Genomic DNA, 20,974 nt, shown 5'->3' with positions numbered 1-20,974 from the left:
GGACAGTCTCCTTGGAAAGCATAGAATTATTGTTCAATATAGGAGTAGATCTTATCAAAAGCACAATAAAATATTAAATGTTGAACAAGTGTCTGCAATAATATGAGCTGAAAAGTTATTGCGTTGTTCTGGATACAAAGTCACTACTAGATTTGAATGATTGAGTTATTCATGAGAAAACAACCTTATTTATATGCCAAAAATGATTTAACGATGATTGGTCCCTGTTCAACATAATGATTAAGCTATTAATTATTTCAATGAGTTCAGATGCCAACCATGATTTGTTTAGAGATTATGGAACAACTCTTGTTTCTCAAGAAGCTAACCATCACTGTTAGACCATTTGTAAACAAGGGGTATCTCAACCAGCCTATGAGGATTCTCTTCTAGAACCATGTCTTCATGGATAAGCAGCAGCTACAAAAGTAGTAATCAACTCAGAAATCGACCAAATTTAATGCTTTTCCACATGCATTGGTGTACACTGACTACCAACCTTATATGGATTCTTTTCAATTTTAAGAAAGAATGGGGTGAATGTTAATATGCTTTGGACAGTCTCCTTGGAAAGCATAGAATTATTGTTCAAAATAACAGTAGATCTTATCAAAAGCACAGTAAAATATTAAATGTTGAACAAGTGTCTGCAATAATATGAGCTAACAAGTTATTGCATCATTCTGGATACAAATTCACTACTGGATTTGAAGGAATGAGTTATTCATGAGAAAACAACCTTATTTATATGCCACAAATGCTTTAATGATGATTGGTCCCTGTTCAACATAATGATTAAGCTATTAATTCTTTCAATGAGTTCAGATGTCAACCAAAATTTGTTTAGAGATTCTGGAACAACTCTTGTTGCTCAAGAAGCTAACCATCACTATTAGACCATTTGTAAACAAGGGGTATCTCAACCAGCCTATGAGGATGCTCTTCTAGAACCATGTCTTCATGGATAGCCAATAGCTACAAAAGTAGTAATCAACTCAAAAATTGCCCAAATTTAATGCTTTTTCACATGCACTCGTGTACATCGACTACCAACCTTATATGGCTTGTTTTTCAATTTTAATCAAGAATGGGGTGAATTTTAATGTGCTTTGGACAATCTCCTTAGAAAGAATAGAATTATTGTTCAATATAGGAGTAGATCTTATCAAAAGCACAATAAAATATTAAATGCTAAACAAGTGTCTACAATAATATGAGCTGACAAGTTATTGCGTCGTTCTGGATACAAAGTCACAACTGGATTTCAAGGAATGATTTATTCATGAGAAAACAACCTTATTTATATGCCAAAAATACTTTAATGATGATTGGTCCCTGTTCAACATAATGATTAAGATATTAATTATTTTAATGAGTTCAGATGTCAACCAAAATTTGTTTAGAGATTCTGGAACAACTCTTGTTGCTCAAGAAGCTAACCATCACTGTTAGACCATTTGTAAACAAGAGGTATCTCAACCAGCATATGAGGATGCTCTTCTAGAACCATGTCTTCCTAGATAGGTAACATCTAGAAAAGTAGCAATCAACTCAGAAATCGACCAAATTTAATGCTTTTTCACATGCATTGGTGTACACTGACTGCCAACCTTATATGGCTTCTTTTTCAATTTTAAGCAAGAATGGGGTGAATGTTAATATGCTTTGGATAGTCTCCTTGGAAAGCATAGAATTATTGTTCAATATAGGAGTAGATCTTATCAAAAGCACAATAAAATATTAAATGTTGAACAAGTGTCTGCAATAATATGAGCTGACAAGTTATTGCACCATTCTGGATACAAAGTCACTATTGGATTTGAAGGAATGAGTTATTCATGAGGAAACAACCTTATTTATATGCCACAAATGCTCTAATCATGATTGGTTGGATTGTCTAAGGCATGTTCATATTTGAGAAATGAATCCAGGTTGGTATTTGATATTTATTATTTCTGATAATAGAATTATTGAGCAGCAAGTTCTCGATCAAACCCGCGTCTACAGGCATTCTGCAATAGAAAGATAGTTCAGATTTTTAACTCATGTTGCTTTGCAAAATTTACAGATGTCTTCCAAGAACTGCCCCATGGACTGCCACCAGTTAGAGGAAAGTTATACCAACAAATGAGCTAACACAAGAAGATGATATGTCCTACAACACTCATCACTGCCATTGCTTTTGGGGCAAAGCAATTCAAATTGGGGGGATTGTTACAATACTTGAGGATGATCAGCTTCAAAATTAGTTATTATTCATTACTCAAAAGACAAAAATATTAGTCTAATGAAGGGAATCAAGGAAAAAGGCAGTTAGGAAATCTAACAAGAATAATTAGCTTAATTATATCAATCAGTATAGAGAAAAGTGGGAGTTTACAAAAATGTCTAGTTAGCCAGTGTCAATAGTCTAATTTTAAAAGCTAGGATTTTTCATTATGAGTAGCCTTTTAGGCATTATAATGGCAGGCTTTATGGAAAAAATTCTGTTGCAAGTTGTCTGGAATTGACTATTTGGGCCAGGACCAGCTTTCATACTACCTTGGATTTACCCTGAGTTGGTGCCCACACCTCATTGGGATAGTTTCTGATTGTATTGATTGAGGAGTTTTCACCAATTCCGTTCTGTTACTAAAAAAAGTGTGAATTTTCTTTATAAAGAGGCTTTTTGTCACTATAAAGGCAGGCTCTTTGGGAGTTATTGCAATTAATATGAAAGACACTATTTATGCCAAGAACAATGTTCATCGATTCATACTTGTTATAGACATTTTTGTGCCTTACAGCTATAAGCATGAAATGTCCATAAAACAAGGGATCCAAAGTCCCTAAAAGTGTTGTTCCTACCCCTAGAGGAACAAGGTCAACCAATGACAGCTTCTCCCAGAAGTTCTCCACCAGAAACTGCTCAAAACTAGTCAAATCAAGATCAATTCAGATGCTCCACTAGCTGACTGCGTTGCAAAGCACCCAAATAAACTGGCTAGGTGCGTTGCAATGCACTTGAATGCACTACCCAGGTGCGTTGAGCGGGAAATGACAAGTGGCAGAGTCATCCAACAAGGTGGAGAGGCAATGGAAGCTTCCAGAATCTTCTCCAATGACACTTGCCTCACTGAATTCGAACAGTGATGAGTAAGAGGCTCTCAGTCTCCAAGTGGAAGCAAGAACTGACAGAGAGAAGCCACAAGTCAAAACATAAGCTGACTCATCCTCTCTGCTTACATCTATATATGGATCCCTCATCTCGGAGATCCAGGAGGCTGGAATTTTGTACTTTGCAGAGAATTGTTGTTGGTTTTGATATTGAGATTAGTGCATTGGGTGATTTATGCTTTGTTGGAGGTGAGGAAGGGATTCCTTTGCTGGGAGGTAGATGATGGATCGGGACTCACTTGGTTGTATCTCCTCCTGGATTTTCTTATTGCATCAATAAAACTATTTGGGTTTCTTCTACATGCTTGTGTATCAGTGATGTTTTGTTATATTTTCATGTTTAGCTTAATCTAATCCTAAGCTTTTTATGAATGTAAATCTATATCTTCGTGTAGTTTCTCTCTTCTGTGATCATGCAGGAACTTGGTGAAGCTGGGTCAGTAAGGGAGCAGGTAGCTGGAAGCTGCTGAAGAGGACAGCGATTGGATCAACAAACTAGCGCAAGACACAGGTTAGCTCATCCTTCCTCTCTGTTTACATTTCATAAAGAAGAATACTCAAGTAGTTTTCCTTGTTTGTTGCTAAGGCACTATCACACCTTAGAGTGGGATAGGGGTGTTTTGAGTAGATACTTTTCCCAACAAAAAAATGGCGACTCCACTGGGGAACGTGTCTAGTTATTTTGTTTGTGTTTCTTTTGTTGTTTGCTTCATAAACACAGAAGTAGCAATTGAACTACATTTGCCATTATCAAATGCAAAGTAGCTGCTACTTCAATCCACCTATTGGATTTGTTTATGATTTGAACATCTGATCCACAAATACTCTAATTTCCCTTTGTGATAGCTCTTAGTCCTCCTTTAAATAATCCCTCTAATTGTACCTTACTGATAGCTTTTACTCGGCCAAAATCCATAGATTAAACTGCAAACCGTGACCCAGAACCCGGATAGAAGTCTCGTTTCTGCCCCAGCGCAGGCTCTGTGAAGAGGTTCTGCATTTCAACGCAGGTCCCGAGAGGGCTACCTGCGTTGCAATTCAGTTTCTCTGTGCAGCAAGTGCGCTGATCAGCCCTTGCCCTGTGCAGCTGAGGTTCTTTGCTTCATTTTGTTCAATTTTATCTCTGTTTTTTGCAGCCTGTTATCAGTGTGTGTACCTATCTGAAAACCCCTTTTCTCTGCCTTAATTCCGCCTACTTTGTACAAAAATACTGTAGGTGTTCTTTGTGTATTTGTTACATCATTTACAATTTTCCATTGAAAAGTAAAATAGTCATATTGTCGTCCTTAGATTTAGATCTGTCGTAAGTGTCGATTTTGATCTTAGGAGAAAGTTTCTTTGTTGTTGACAGTTGATTATACTTTTTACTTTTGCTTTGGTTTGAATTTGTCTCTTTCTAGTGTTGAAACGAGTGTTTATTTCAAAATCATAAAGTGTCGTAATCTTCTCTACCCTTTTGATTTCGGAAAAGAAGCTTGTTTGTGTTTTTCACTTGAAAGCAAATTCAAATTTGTACATCAACTTTCTTTTTAGGCATCAATATTAAGAAAGTGAAAACAAATACATGCATTTGTGCATTTGCATATTGATAGTTTGTATGGTTTGATTTAGGAAAAGTGCATTTACAGTGTGCTCTTTTCTCTTTGAGAAAAGATTGTGTCTTTCTTTTCCCCTTGTAGCTAGGATTTTCATTGTTGAAAAGAGATAAATGCTTGCTTATCATCTTTAGATTGCATTTAGGAATTACATCTACATCTTGTGGTGATCCAAAAAAGCAAACTTCTAAAAAATATCAACTTAAAATAAATTGAATGAATCTAACAACGCTTTGGAACTTAACGCACAACATAGAGGTCTAGGCTAGAGACGTGTTCCGGCATCGTAAAGCCTGGTAACTGTTGTCCTCACTGATGGTTGGGTGATTCCTCCACTGTGAGACGATAAGTGCCAGTACAGATTGTGCTCCCACGTACCGTCGAGTATATATTGGGAGACCCCTATAGGCTTAAAACCTTTTATCCATAGGAAGCCGTGTCAGCCGCCCTACTGATCGCAATGCACCGAACACAGCATTCAGGAAGATTGACTGCCGTACCGTAAAACGTATTCTGCAGTTTTGTGATTGGTTTGGCACACCCTCTACCTAGATCTCCAAATCAGTCCCTTTCGTTCCTTTTCAGACTCCTTAACGGAAAAGGTCCATCTGAGCACTTGTCACTTCAGGCTCATTAAAAATCGAAGGAGACTAGAGTCATCTTTTGTTTTTTCTCGACTCTTTAAAATTGAAAAAACAAGTTGTGTCCAAGCGTCGTAAAATTTATTTTAAACAGGATATTCATCCCCTTTTCCTACGTTGATCTTAGGTTGAGAAAATGGAGTCTACCAACCAAGGAATTCCCCTTGGTGGAAATCCTAGTCCCTTCTCCTCTTGGGGAGATGTTGGTGCACCCCACATGGCCACATTGTCACTTCCAGGACTGACAATTGGCTTGCCAGTCTGGCTCTTCTCAACCAATGTCGTTCAGAACACCACTATTCCTGAACAATCGAATCAGCAGTTAGACCAGTCCAGAGTTACCCACCAATCTTCTACTTCCTCTAATTCTTCCTCTCCTCCTTCCTCTTCGCTTGATGGGGCTGGCAAAGCCAAAAGTTAAGTTCCTAAGGAGAAGAAGGAAAGGAAGAAGAAAGAGAAGAAGAAGAAGGAGCCAAAAGCGAATGGGGGCAAACGAGTGTCGTCTAACGAAAATCCACACACTGCACTGACCAGGCCTAAATCGCCATGTGTCATTTGCAACGGAGACCACTTTCACAGAGATTGTCCCTGCATCCCTCGGATACTAAGGGATTGGTCTCCCCGTTTTCACAATCTGGTGGCGTCAACCTCCGATAGCCATGTTAAAAGCACACCGTCAACTAGCGAAAGTGAAGTCCCAGGACAAAAAGGGAGAGCTAGATCTCCCTGTAAACTATGCGAAGGCGATCATGCCCTCCACCGTTGTCCCTTCTTAGACGAAGCTAAAAGAGTTTTGGATGATTGTCCAGTTTCACCGTTACGACTCCCTCCTGGATATAAAAAACTCCTGCCGAGTCCTTCGTTAGTTGAAAATCCAGCTAGCCCGCTCAAGTGGTCAGCTGAAGCGCCTGTCATTGAAGATGAACCAGCTGAATCCATACCCGACGAAATTCAAAAGGTCGAGGCGGCAGTTGACCCGGTCTTGCCTTCAGAGGTTTTATCTTCGAATGACACAGTCACTGAAGAGAACAAGGATGACACCGTCCGAATTCTCTTCATCAACACAGACTCCGACGAACACGGGGGAAACCTACCCATTCCTTTATCGCAGGAAGGAAGTTCGTCAAAGCCGTACCCGGTCGTCTACTCGGTCCCACCTCCAAGCAACCTAGTTGTCTCCTTCGACTGGAATCAACTAGGCAGACCCCGTTTACCAGGAAGCATACCATTCAGAATTATCGTCCAAATATATAGAATGGTCATGGCTGGTACCATCATAGATGAGGGGGCTTCTGTGAGTATCCTTTCCTCTACTGCTTGGAAAGCGCTTGGTTTGCCATCGCTTTTTCCTGAGATGAGAAATCTGACAGGCTTTGATAAAGGAACTAGTCGACCTTTAGGGATCCTCCCCAATGTGCCCATAACATTGAAAGGGAAGACCGTTCAAATGAACGTAATGGTCATTCAAGGACCCTTGGATTATAACCTACTCCTTGGACGAGACTATATTTATTGCATGGGAGCCATCGTCTCCTCACTCCTTAGAGTAATGTGTTTTCCGCACGAAGGAAGAGTGGTCAAGCTCGTGGACCAGCTTTCATTTCCCGGATCACGCATCACAAATAGTCATATACCATCCCTAAATGGTCTCTTCACACAAGAAATGTCTCAACCCACGGTCCGTCCTCCCGATGAGCGCGAGTAATTCGGAAGGATATGACTAGAACCCAGGGGGCATGCATCCTGGTCTGCTTCGGCAGGAAAACTTCGGGTATAGAGTAGGTTTCTGTGGGAGAATATGACTAGTCCGTACCCCGTCCATGATTGGAAGAGGGGTTGTTCTAGAACAAGATTCTCTTGTCAAAGTTATGTGAGTTGGCGGGCATCGTCGCTCACCTTTGTTTATCTCGGTAGACATCGCCGAAGAAGTGCTTTGTTTGAAAGATTAATAGAACAATCTTTGGGTGACCTATAAGAGGTAGGCCTCTCTCATTAAAACAATTGTTTTGGCGGAAGTGAAGTAGAGGTAACCTTGAAACTCTTTTTTATACCTAGGGGCATGCAAACCTTTTGGAGTGCAAGCAAGGGGCGGCTATTTATTTTTTAAATTTTTAGGTCCTCCCTTTAAACCTGTAGGCTAACCCTTTAAACTCGTAGGATTAGTCGTTTCCGAACTTGCATAACGAAAGGATGCGGGGCAGAGCTTTGTAAGGCGCAAGCTCCATAAAAAATGGCATCTTATATGAGACATTCTTATCATATGACTGGATTATCGAGCAGTTTTAGCACATAGTTCATGCTCGTTAAAAAATAAACATAAGACTGAGCAAGTGTTTCAATCTGCGTTTAAGCTCATTAAAAAATGAACTATCCTCCATTAAATAACCACCGTCAATGTAACATTATCAGCCATTAAAGCCTTGGTCGTGTTTGCACCATCACCTCCACTTTTCCATTGGTCGATCATTCACCTCCATTTGATTGTTTACCCATTTTGAGGAACAGCTACGAAGAGTGATTTCATTAGCCATCCTTATGACACTGCCGTGCTTGGAAAATTCCAACCCTTACTTGGAATCAGCTACTACCCATTTTATCACTCGTTCCTCAAAAGACGAGTCTCCTTAAGCTCTTTTCATTTGACTCGTAAAATATGAAAAGATTGCCGAGTTTTGGCCTTCCAGCTTGTTAAAGCGACTGGAAGAGCTATCCCTCCTCTAGATTTTAATCTTTTTGGACCTGAGGGATTATTGCACAAAAAGATCGAGCGGTTGTTTTGTTCGGCTCGTTAAAACTATCGAAAATTCATCCCTTTTGTATTATTTTATACTTTTTCAGACTTAAGGGATTAGATGACGAAAAATGAATTTTGGAGTTACCTTTACGTACCTTTTCAGACTCTCTAAAAATGAAAAGGACTGAGTTATCTTTGTCGTTAGACTCATTAAAAATATTAATAGCGACAAACTTGTCTTTAGACGAGAACGAGTTTCACTATCGCTAGGCTCGTTAAAACATAGCGATGGGTTTTCCCGAAGGGAAAATTATAGAACAAGCATATGTTATCCTCCTCAAGCTTGACAAAAATAAAGAGGTACTGGTCAGCAATGACTGGGGAAAAATTGGGAAGAAACTCAAAGAATCTTTATTGGTAGCAAGTCGCTCTTGAACATGACACTTCAACTCCGTGCCTGAGTCGGGTTGGGTTGTTTCATTCACCGGTCACATCACCATGGTCTCGCCATACCATCCACATTTGGGGTAAATGCTACCAATCCATCACATAAGTGTCGCCGACATGTTCAAGAGAAGTCATCCAGAGAAGTCACCCGTGTCCCATCCACTACCATACATTATACTTCATTCCTTCATGACCGCCATCCTGAACCATATATCATCAGATTGTTTTCACCTCCATCAAAATCATTTTCTCCGTTCCATGTCACTGATGTGGGATTCATCAAGGCCCTCCTTTGACGGATCACTTCTTATCGACATCAGCTCATTATCCAAGAAGTTGATCTAGGAACACCCCATTCAGTACTTTGAAGCTTGCATGCCTCAATGGCAAGTTTCTCACTTCCGGCGACAGGTATACATCAATGACCTTCGACCGAGAGATTTTGCGTGGTGTTCGACACCAAGTCCTTTATTCACACCACGTGAATTGTACTGTTGTACCTTGAGGGTCATCATCCTTATCGGTGATTCCTCTCGCGCTTGTTAACAGTTTACATCATTGACTGGTAATCAAGTGATGTCTTTCCATGTTTGACTTCAAAATATTTCTCACATGGATCGACTTGTACTTCGAGTGAAGATCGGACGAGATTGAAGACCCCGGATCTAGTTTCATCCATCCAGGCTGCGATATATATTCAGGAAAAATAAAGACATTGACATGTACAGCATTGCAGCACAGATAATCATCCTACCAAAAGGATGATGACTTCATCAAAATCATCAGCCTACCATCAGACGATTGTCTGTCCTGTGTACATAAAAATGAATTTATAAAGCTGAGCATGGGAATGCCCGCCTCAGCTAGATCATGAAAACAGTATGAAAATAATGTAATGTATTGTATCTTATTACAGGTCTCCTCCCAGCATTGAAAGAACTTCGGATCCTCCTAATAAAGCATTTCACCCAATAAACGGCCTCATACTTTAGGGGGCAACTGTTATAGACATTTTTGTGCCTTACAACTATAAGCATGAAATTTCCATAAACCAAGGGATCCAAAGTCCCTAAAAGTGTTGTTCCTACCCCTAGAGGAACAAGGTCAACCAATGACAGCTTCTCCCAGAAGTTCTCCACCAGAAACTGCTCAAAACTAGTCAAATCAGGATCAATTCAGATGCTCCACTAGCTGACTGCGTTGCAAAGCACCCAAATACACTGGCTAGGTGCGTTGCAACGCACTTGAATGCACTACCCAGGTGCGTTGAGCGGGAAATGACAATTGGCAGAGTCATCCAACAAGGTGGAGAGGCAATGGAAGCTTCCAGAATCTTCTCTAATGACACTTGCCTCACTGAATTCGACCAATGATGAGTAAGAGGCTCTCAGTCTCCAAGTGGAAGCAAGAACTGACAGAGAGAAGCCACAAGTCAAAACATAAGCTGACTCATCCTCTCTGCTTACATCTATATATGGATCCCTCATCTCAGAGATCCAGGAGGCTGGAATTTTGTACTTTGCAGAGAATTGCTGTTGGTTTTGAGATTGAGATTAGTGCATTGGGTGATTTATGCTTTGTTGGAGGTGAGGAATGGATTCCTTTGCTGGGAGGTAGATGCTTGATCAGGACTCACTTGGTTGTATCTCCTCCTGGATTTTCTTATTGCATCAATAAAACTATTTGGGTTTCTTCTACATGCTTGTTTATCAGTGATGTTTTGTTATATTTGCATGTTTAGCTTAATCTGATCGTAAGATTTTTATGAATGTAAATCTGTATCTTCGTGTAGTTTCTCTCTTCTGTGATCTTACAGGAACTTGGTGAAGCTGGGTCAATAAGGGAGTAGGTAGCTGGAAGCTGCTGAAGAGGAGAGCGATTGGATCAACAAACTAGCGCAAGACACAGGTTAGTTCATCCTTCCTCTCTGTTTACATTTCATAAAGAAGAATACTCAAGTAGTTTTCCTTGTTTGTTGCTAAGGCACTGTCACACCTTAGAGTGGGATAGGGGCGTTCTGAATAGATACTTTTCCCAACAACAATACTGCCTTGGATTTTCCCTTACTTGGCATCCACAACATCTCAGAATAGTTTCAGATTGTATATACTAAGGATTTTTTAGAAATCAAACGTTGTTACTAGCCACCGGCGTTGTTTCTCCTTCTGTTGTTAGTACTATAGTCTTCTATTAAGGCCAATATTGTTTCTGGATGTTTAAATTTTCCCTTTAAGAAGAAAATGCCAAAAGTATCAGATTCCATATTTTGGAACACTACAGTTTTTCGGAAGTGTCAATATCATCAAAAATTCCAAAACATGCACACTACTAAAATGGTTATCAATGGTTCAGTGTTTGCTATGTATTATGTTTCTCTTTCCTTTTTCCATATTCCTTCCCCGTTGGTTGGGTGACCTCTGAACTTTTGGTGGTGCAGTTCAAGACATTTAGGGAAGGAGAGACTCCTTCAACTAAGCAACTAGATAATTTCATTTAACAAAGTCAAAATAATTACACTTTTGTTTTTTACTGCAGATATTGCTGCATTGGTTTTGGGTTAGATGATATATAGTGTTGAGTATAGGTCTATGTTAGGATATGTCAATTTGGCCAATGTTATTCTGGAACTATTGATTGTTAGACTATAAGCGGGTTTGAAACTTATTATTTCAAAACATTGGCCAATTTAATCTATCGGAATACATGTGTCTCAAGAAAATCCTTCAATAGGAAGATACATTTGTCTTTCTTGTAGGACATTAGTGTAATTTCGTTTTGCTAATGTGATGAGTTCCTAACTGGGATTCTTAAGTTGATCTCTTCCATCTTTCTAACTCTTTGTTCTTTTAACATTGATAACCTGCACATGTAAGCAGGTAAACAACAAGACCTCTAATTTGTGTCTTGATTAATAAACTTTCTTTTAGCCAGATAATTCATTTCAAAAAACAATCTTACTCTTTGGGCAGATGTGTGAGAAATTTAGGATAAGCTGGTTGAACCTTCCCTCCTTTATAGGTTGCCAATGAATACAGGTGAGAAAATATGACCTAGGTTGGATAACTGCAAGGGGCAATGTTCTTCGCATGGTTGTGATGGTAAATCATTTTGCCAACTGTGTGAGAAATTTAGGATAAGCTGATTTTTATGAGTTACCAAACTTGCCAATGAAGGCAGGGGGGAATATGACCTAGGTTGGATCACCATAAAAGCACGATGTTGTTAGCATTGTTGTGATGGTAAATCATTGTGCCATTGCAACAACATAGATTCTATGCATTCAGCCTATTTACTGTTACACTGCTTGGCTCAATGCATTGCAAACCTTGCAATTGTTGTCCAATAGAATGTACTTATTCCTTGAGGGATCATTTTTCACATGTGCTTCTTTTGATGTAGTTGGGTATGATAAAATGTTTTAATAAAGTAGATATCATTGACTTGAAGATTTCAAAAGAATCAGTTTGTGTTTAGAGTCTAGAGTCATGCACTTGAAATTTGATCACCTTGTATCAAGTTTCAAATTTATTCGAAATTTCAATTGTAGAATGTTTGATACCTACAATACGTTGTATTTCTGTAGTTTTTTTATCAACACCAATAGATATTTATGCAAATAGATGTAATTTCACATTAAATAACTACAAGTGCTCTACTCATTATACACAGGGTATGTGTTTGGACTGCATTCTTGTTGGTTTTGTTGGTCATTCTGGGTGCATGCTCAATTATCAACAGGTTTACCAGGGTAGCTGGAGAACTTTTTGGGATGCTCATTTCCATGTTATTCATGCAGCAGGCTATCTGGGTATAGTTTCAGGTGCATTAGAAAATGATCATTCTGTGTGATTCACTTTCCATAGAAGCTTACATTAATGAGTTCCTCTTATCAGTTCCCTTCCCACACTCTACAATTCAATTTCTTACAAAACTCAGATCCTGGCCTAATCTCAAATTTGGCTATGTCTATCCATATTGATTCATATATCATTTTTGGACTATTTTTTCTTATCCCATCATACAAAACCCCATAAATCTCATGAATGCATATAAAGGTAAGGTAAAATTTTATTTGTTGTCAATATTGTTTTTTTGAGGAGAATCTATAAGTATACATTAAAAAAAGACAAAAAAAGTGTAAGATGCAATTCTAAACTTTGTTAAAGCAGGGCATGATACTATGGTCACCCTTTCATAGATATTCTAGTTTTTATCTAAGAATCCCTTTGTAGAGGAAAAACTAGTGCAATATTTGGAGGAAGTGGAGTGATCACATGGGAGATTTAGCATAGTAGACCATCATGATGAATGTGATTTCTTGGAGAAATATTGACATTTCCTTACTTATGACACACTAAGAATGAGCAAGATTTGCTTTGTTTTAAAAAGTCTGGGTCCTTACTATGATGATAAATCCACAAGCACAAGATCTGAAATACAAAGAAGTCAAGCCAGAGTTCTGATCTGGGAAAACTATTGTGATGAAATCCAAGGTAGAGACAGGAAGAGTGACTAGGTGATTGAGAAATAATACCATCATTAAGAATAAATTCCTCATAAACATAGTAAACAAACCTTTCATCACTGATCAACAACCAATGAACAAATCACATAGCATATCAATATCTCTCAGGAAAACAAAGATCTGAGAAGGTGTTTGGAAGGATCAGACAACACCATAATGTATTAATGATAATTACAAAACCATGAACCAGTTACTTTTCTCAAAATACATTTGTCCATGTACATGGAATATATTACATTTATCTGTAGATTTGTCTCCCATACAAAAATCCGTAATCGTTGCATGTTGGGAAATAATAAAACATTAACGAGTTCTTCTTTAGTGAAAGAACCATGCTATGATAGACCCCAGAACAATTATAACAACAACCCATCATGGAAAATTTTAGGGGTGAATGTTCGCCCTTCGGCGAAATTAAGGGGTTTTAAATTTTTAGTGGGCGAATATTTTGTATCATAGTACATTTTTACAAATTACCTCAGCCCACCTTATTTTAAGGGAGAGGGTAAAAAGGTAAATTTAGCCCTTGAAATTAGGAGTTACAACCTTCCATTTGCCCTAATTTTCAAGAATAGGTTTTATTTAAGTGAATCCTATGGGCCAAATACCATATTTATAAAAGAGGTATGGTAAATTAATAAAAATATAAATAAATGAGAGGTATGGTAAATAAATAAAACATTTTTTATATTTACTCCATAAGTCACCTTATATACATGCAAGCGTGTAAACAAATAAAAATATAAGTAAAGTGGAGGTATGGTTAATAAATAAAACGGATTTTTCTACTTACTCAAAAGGTATGGTAAATAAATAAAAATATAAATAAACTAGACGTATGGCAAATAAATAAAACCTCTTTTTATATCTAATCCATAACCCTCGTTCTATTTATGAAGGCTCAAAAAGGAGGTTTTATTTAAGTGAATCCTATGGGCCAAATACCATATAAATTAATAAAAATATAAATAAACGACAGGTATGGAAAACAAATAAAACATTTTTTTATATTTACTCCATAAGTCACCTTATATTCACGAACACTCATAAAATGTGTTATATTTAGGTGAAACCTATGGGTAAAATACTATGGGACAAATACCATGGGCTAGATTATTATTAATACCATGCAAAAAAACATTATTAACCCTAATATTAGTATTAATAAAAATAAAAATGGCACATGGTATTGACCCATGGTATTCACCAAAATGGCACAAGGTATTGACCCATGGTATTCACCTGGAATGTAACCTATTTAAATGGGGGAATTAAACCAGCATAGATCCATCTTTACTCTGTATTTACTAATCCCCGAGAGGTATCCAATATCGTGATATGCAAACTAGCATAGAGTGAAAAAATATTTGATCCCTCTCGGGGCTTGGTGGATCAAGAGTAAAAATGGATGTTGTAATTTAATGTATGTTAAACATTTTAGCTTGGTTAAAATAAAAATCAACTATTAATTTTATTAATTTTTATAAATTACTAATAGTAACTTTTAAGCTCCAGGTTTATGATAACCCATGGTATTCATGTGAGCATAGACTATTTAAAGGGGAAATTCTATCATCTTAGATCCATCTTAATTCTGGTCTATCAAGTGCTCAGAGGAATAAATAGATTTCATCCCCTTAAGAGTGGTAGATGTGGAGTTAAGATCGATATAGGTTGGTTTTTATGATAATAAAGATATTAAATAGACTTGGAAATTATATTGTAAAAACATCTTAAGGTGAATGGTTAAAGCATAGACATTGGACAAGTATATTTGTATACTTCTATTTTAAACTAAAACAAATCCACGGCTAAAAGGAATGGATTGATTGCTCTAGTCATCCTCCTATAACTTTCCAACATAGGCTAGAGTAAACAGATTGTAATTTAGGTAATTTTTCTAACTGCAAATAGGAACATACTTGTGTATTGGCAGGGTGGTTACGAGGTTCCTAGAAGTGATGAATTTGAATTTTTATTGGTTTTATATATAGTATTAGGTTTTTTCTCATGCTTTTTGTGAATGACACAGGTGAATTTTATACTACACCCACTAGGTTATCGATATGTAATTTTGGTAATTTTGATTTCAAAAGATAGTTTAAATGATTTCATTTGTGTATTCAATAAACACAATATTCTAATGGAATTCTGCATTTATGGTTTACCTATATAGATTCCATGGAGAAGTATTAGTGGTGTGACATGAATTGTCCTCAAGCAGAGGCCTTAGTTTTACTCTTTTCTGGAAGCAAATACTTTTTTCCAACATTTTTGAGTTCCATGAAAAATTTGAAAGTCCTAATAGTATTCAATTATGGGTTCAAGAGAGACATAGTATTCAATTATGGGTTAAAGAGATCCACACTGAATGATCTATCGACCTTATCTTCACTTAGTTTAAGACTATTCACTTGGAGAGGCTGCATGTGCCCCCACTTCAAGAGCATAGTAAACTCATGTAGAACTTAGGGAAGCTATCTTTAAGATTTTAGTGAAGATTGGAAAAATGTCTGGGTGAAATAACACCCAATCGAGCATTAAGCTTCCAATAATGCTAGATTTTAACCTGGAGCACTTTTGTGATTTGGAGGAGATGCTCCCTCGTATTTGTGACACATCTTCAGTTGTAAATTGTACTATTACTAACTGTCATTTCCTTCGAAAGTTACCTGATGACTTATGGAACCTCAACTCTTTAAGAATGTTAAGGAAACAAAGTACATTATGCTAAGTTCTCTTATGCTTTTCAAGTTTTTCTTGGATATATACAACGTTTCAGGTAGGAAAGTACATTCTATTAATGAAAATTTGTCTTGATAGAAAGGCCCAATTTCAAATTCTAATGCTTTCAAAAAACATTGTATAACTGTAACGTTTCTAAAAGGAAAGCATATTTTTTCAATTTAAGTATCATGATCCCATATTCCAACTTATTTTTCAATAACCCATTAGGCTTTGTAGCTTTGAATAAATCCATGGCTTTTGATAAGATCCTCTTCCAAATTAGAATGCAGTTTCCTTTTGGCAATAACCACATACAATGTATTGATTTTGTTATTGAGAAAATAGAGGTTGTGAAACAAGCCTGTGCCATACAAGGAGTTGATCCATTGGTTATGTGTCAATTATGGCTCTTGATGTAAAAATGTCTTGATTTTGTTGCTTGAAAATAGAGGTTATGCTTTACTATTTCACAGAATTTCTTACAATCTTTCCATAAGTATTGATTTGTAATCTCAGTCACTGAGGGATGACAGTGATGAGAAAGGTAATATTCCATGGTTTGAAGTTCCCCTCTTACTAAATATTTAAATATATCACCACAATTTCACTGTTAGTTAAAGGAAGTTTATTTTATTTGTAAACAATTCATTGCTCGATTTATAGATTTTGATTTTTCCCCTTTTTTATTTTTTTCTCAAATTTGGTATGAGATATCTTCCAAGATTTGGGTTCCCTAGTTTACCCACCATAGCTACGAGGTTCCGATGCTATCATTAAATATTCTCGGAACGTTACAACCTTTCTAGTAAGTGTGCTTTGAAACATTGTTGTTGCTTTTCCATGGTGTTAATGAAAATAAGCACTGCAACTAGTGCCATTATTTAGATTAAGTGATGAAATCTAGGTGGTCTTGTAATGATGGAGTTATTGTTTTCTAGCTACTAAGGCCATATGCATTTTTATCTCTTATGTTGTCCTGAGATATTCAAATTCAGAATAAGAATTGAGGTCTCGTTTCCACTGTAGATTGCAGTCAGTTTCTTGAACATAATATATAGTAGATTATCTTTTACTAATCAACTATGGATGTGATCCCTCACAGGAAAGGAAATTCAAAGTGACTTTGATTTCACATTGATTTGTCAAAACATCCACACAGGAAAGGAGATTCAAAGTGACACTGATTTCATACTGATTTTCCAAAATGGAGGCAAGAGAAAAGGAAACTTTGTATTCAACAATGCTCTTAATTTCATATGTACATGCACAGACATATCAGTAGAAAATATTGAAGGGTTGCCTAAGTAATATTTTCCATTCCACTACATTCTTTACAGTTTGTAAATAAATAACTCGGACTACACTACTTGTTATTATTTATTAATCAGTGGTTAAGATTTTGATATTGAACTGGCTAAGATTTTTCTTCCTTCTATGAAATTGTGTGTTCTTTAATGCTTCTTTTCCATTCACTATGTATAGCATATAAAGTGTGTCTAGTGGAGTAGGAAGATTGGAAAGTCTTGTGATTCTTAAATTATGTTACAAGGCATAAACCCAATGGGGTAGGGTAGGTGCATCCCCACAAAGGGGTCACAAATACCAAAGTTGGTATTGGCTAGTGCCTTGAGCTAGAAAATCTCCTTTACCCTTGTATTAACAGTGAATCTGGAGAGGATTATAATATTATCTTTATAAGATTTATATCAGTTAAGATTGATGAATAAAATTCATGAGACATGAGCTAGGATGTCCTTGCAAGGTGGTTGTTGATTATTGGAAGCTATGATGGCCATTATGTCAGGCCAGGTGGTCGCACTCCCTTGATCGTGAGCATGACTGTGATCAAGATGGAAGACTTCATAGTCTAGATTGATTGTTTAGCAGTGATAGTTAGTGGGCTCATTCACAAAAGCTTCTATTTTACTAATCCTTTTTATAGAGTTGTCAGACGCAATTTCCAAAGGTTTTAATTACACTACAAAGTTGAGTTCTAAGAGAGTTGTGATTCACAGTGTTAAGTATAGAAGCTATGACACTTAAATGAAGACAAGCATAGTAGAGGTATCAGACTCTGTTATAAGCTTACCTGCATATTATAAGGGACTTGGTTGGATTTTTTATAATTTTATAAACAAGTTCCATGTCATGGAGATGTGAAAACAAAACAGTGATATTGCCACCATGTCGCTCTTGTCATATATGGTTTTATACTTTTTCAAACAATTCTCTAAGAGTTCACAATGCTAAGATTCACTAGGACTTTACAAAGTTTTATTATTTATTGAAAGACTCACCAAGATCTTACAAGATTTTATAATTGAGTAAAATATTCGCCATGCCTGGTGAGAGATTCACCAAAAAATTATATATACATATTATATTATTGATAAAATCGCCTTCCATTTTTCCTATATACCATGGAGATTTGTCCATTTACTATACATATAAATTTGGGGGGGTTCTTAAAATTTTCCCTACAACCCATTCGCACAATGGAGATCTATATTGGTGGTGATCAATTATTTTTTTTGCAGTGGATGGTGATCCTATGTCATATTTGACATCTACATATGTACTTAAAAAAGCTTTGGACATTATGTTAGTGGACATATTTTCAATATTTGCAGAGCGATTGATGGTAAAATGTTGAAACTGACAAATCCAATTTATTGCTTCCTTATGAAGAGGTTTTAAATTGTCCTTCCAAACTGGATAGATGCCTTTCATCTGATTACATATCAACTCCTAGTTGGCGAAGACTTCAATACCATTGACATCATGTTGTTTTGCCTCTTTTAGCCCTTCAACAAGGGCAATGTAATATGCCTCATTGTTTGTCGTCATTCCAGGCACTTCTCTCTTTCCATGAAATAAATGATTTGTTGCCATATTGTAAAGGACGAATTTAACAACTGCTCGACCTGGATTTGGAAAGTAGGACACTTCAATGCATAAACGCCACTTTTGCACCATTTTTTACGCTTCAAAAACCTGAAAATTAATATAACAATAAATTCATGTTAAACAAGTAGACAATTATCTATTTCCTAATACTCAACATGTTTTTCAATCATATATAATTCAAAAAAGCAGATAACTTTTTTCACAAATTCAATGTAAGACTGACTGACAAATTTTGTTGGAGTATCAGAACCAAATTGAATGCTTTCGATATTGCTAGATATAAGTATCCCTATGACTGTTATAATGTAGTTATAAGGTGGAGCTAGAAATTCAATTTCAGAGCTTGCAAGAATAATTTTCAAAACAGTAAGATTTCTTAAGTGCACTGGTCTTAAAACGTTCTTGCGTGCTCAAAAAGATAAATTAGTGTGATATATGTTGCCTAATGATGTTATGGGGTATATAGTGCAATTTAAGATAGCCTCATGACACATTTTGATTCTTTGAGTAGTTTCTCCGATTTATAATCCTTTCTTTGCTACATTCTAACTAAAACCCATATTAATGTTCGAACAAAATGGGAGAGTCCCAAAAAAGTACACAAATTGGTTGCACCATAATGTATCCTAGCAATAGGTTACCATGAGTACCTTTGCTTACGTGGTGGTAGTGATTTGAGAACTAGAGAATCGAAAAGTGAGAAGCTGCCTACTCCTACCAAAGTCTAGAAAATTAATTTGTCTAGCTTTTTTACTGTGGCTCCAAATAAGCATATATAGAAGAAACCCTTTTCTTTTTCAAGTGAGGAAAGGCACAAAATTGTGCATGCTTTGCCAACAACTATTCTTTTTTGTTGTTTATCCCTCTCCCCTAGTTTCCTTTGAGCTTTTCTTGGTTAACGCAATCTCTCATCATAGTTTCCAATTGGTGTTGCTGAAAGTAAACAAATAAAAGGGTAGCTTTCTTGCCTTTATGTTACAGTCCAGCTTAGAATTTTCTTTAATGACAAAATCTCCCCAAAGTAAGGATAAAACATGTAGCTTTTAAAGACAATAGAAGGCTATTTCCAACTCTATACGTATTTTTTTCCATTACCCTTTCTTAATGTTTCTATAAAGTACAAAATCATCAACTCAAGCTTTCATTGTCTTCATTTAGGAACAACATAATTTCATCTTATTAAATTCATATCCATTCCACTAGTGTGCTGCCATATATACATGAAACAGGTGCAAATATTTTTTAAAAATGCCTTTTTTTCCATTGATCCACAACAATATCATTTTGCATTCAAATCTAATCAAGACAGATCTCAAAATATATTGAACAATGGTGTCCTTGACGTCTGCCTTAGAGGCAAGAAGAGGGTGAAAATGTTAGAGATGATGGCACATTCCTTACTGGTTATATTCTTATAGATGGTTGCCAAGTGAATTGTTTACGTTTTGATATTAATGTTCAATACTCTTTAATGTTTTTATTTCCAATAGGTATTTCAGACTTGACAATCCAATTTGTTTATAATGTGTTTTGAAACCTATTCCCACAAACATGACCTTGCCATTTAATTAATCTTTGTACCTTAGGGACTCCTCACCATGACCATCCTGGGCATAACCCAAAATCATGGCAGTCCATGACACCACATTCTGTTCCGGCATATTGTCAAACACTTTGTTTTCTTCCTCCATGCTTCCACACTTGGAATACATGTCAAGAAGGGCACTCCCCACAAATATACAAGACTCAAATCTAGTTCTAAAAATATGGGCATGTACCTGCTTACCTCCTCTATCTTCAATACCAACACAAACACCAAGAGCACTAGTGAAACTGATCTGGTCCGGCGTCATCCCTGCCCTCAGCATTCGAACAAAATAACCAAGTGCCTTCTCCCCATCCCTAGTGTTTGCATATCCTGCAATGATTGAATTCCAAGAAACCAAGTCCTTCTTAGGAATTTCGTCAAAAAATTGGCAAGAAAACTCAATTGCACCTTGTTTAACATATCCTGTAATCATGGTATTCCATGAAATAGCATCCCACTCATACATTTTGTCAAACACTTGGTGCACATCATTTGCACTTCCACATTTATCATACATGTTGTTGAGATTGTTTTCTACAAATACATTTGGCTCTAACCCACTTTTTATCATATGGCTATGGATCCACTTACCCTCTGCCGAGGTTTTTGTGTCAACACATCCCTGCAAGAGACTGGCATAGGTGACATACCCTA

The 20,974-nt window shown here is 36.8% G+C and overlaps 1 pseudogene; it reads right to left on the bottom strand.

Annotated features, from left to right (window-relative positions):
* Nucleotides 1-20,300: 20,300 nt before the first annotated feature.
* Nucleotides 20,301-20,837, bottom strand: LOC149257756 (pentatricopeptide repeat-containing protein At2g13600 pseudogene; annotated as a pseudogene).
* Nucleotides 20,838-20,974: the final 137 nt, after the last annotated feature.

This window comes from Pinus tabuliformis, chromosome 6 (assembly GCF_031772625.1).
Source record: "Pinus tabuliformis cultivar Carrire ecotype Pingquan chromosome 6, CPIR1, whole genome shotgun sequence".
Classification (NCBI taxonomy): Eukaryota; Viridiplantae; Streptophyta; class Pinopsida; order Pinales; family Pinaceae; genus Pinus; species Pinus tabuliformis.
The sequence above is the reverse complement of the archived record's forward strand: the minus strand, read 5'-3'. Positions and strand labels throughout refer to the sequence as shown.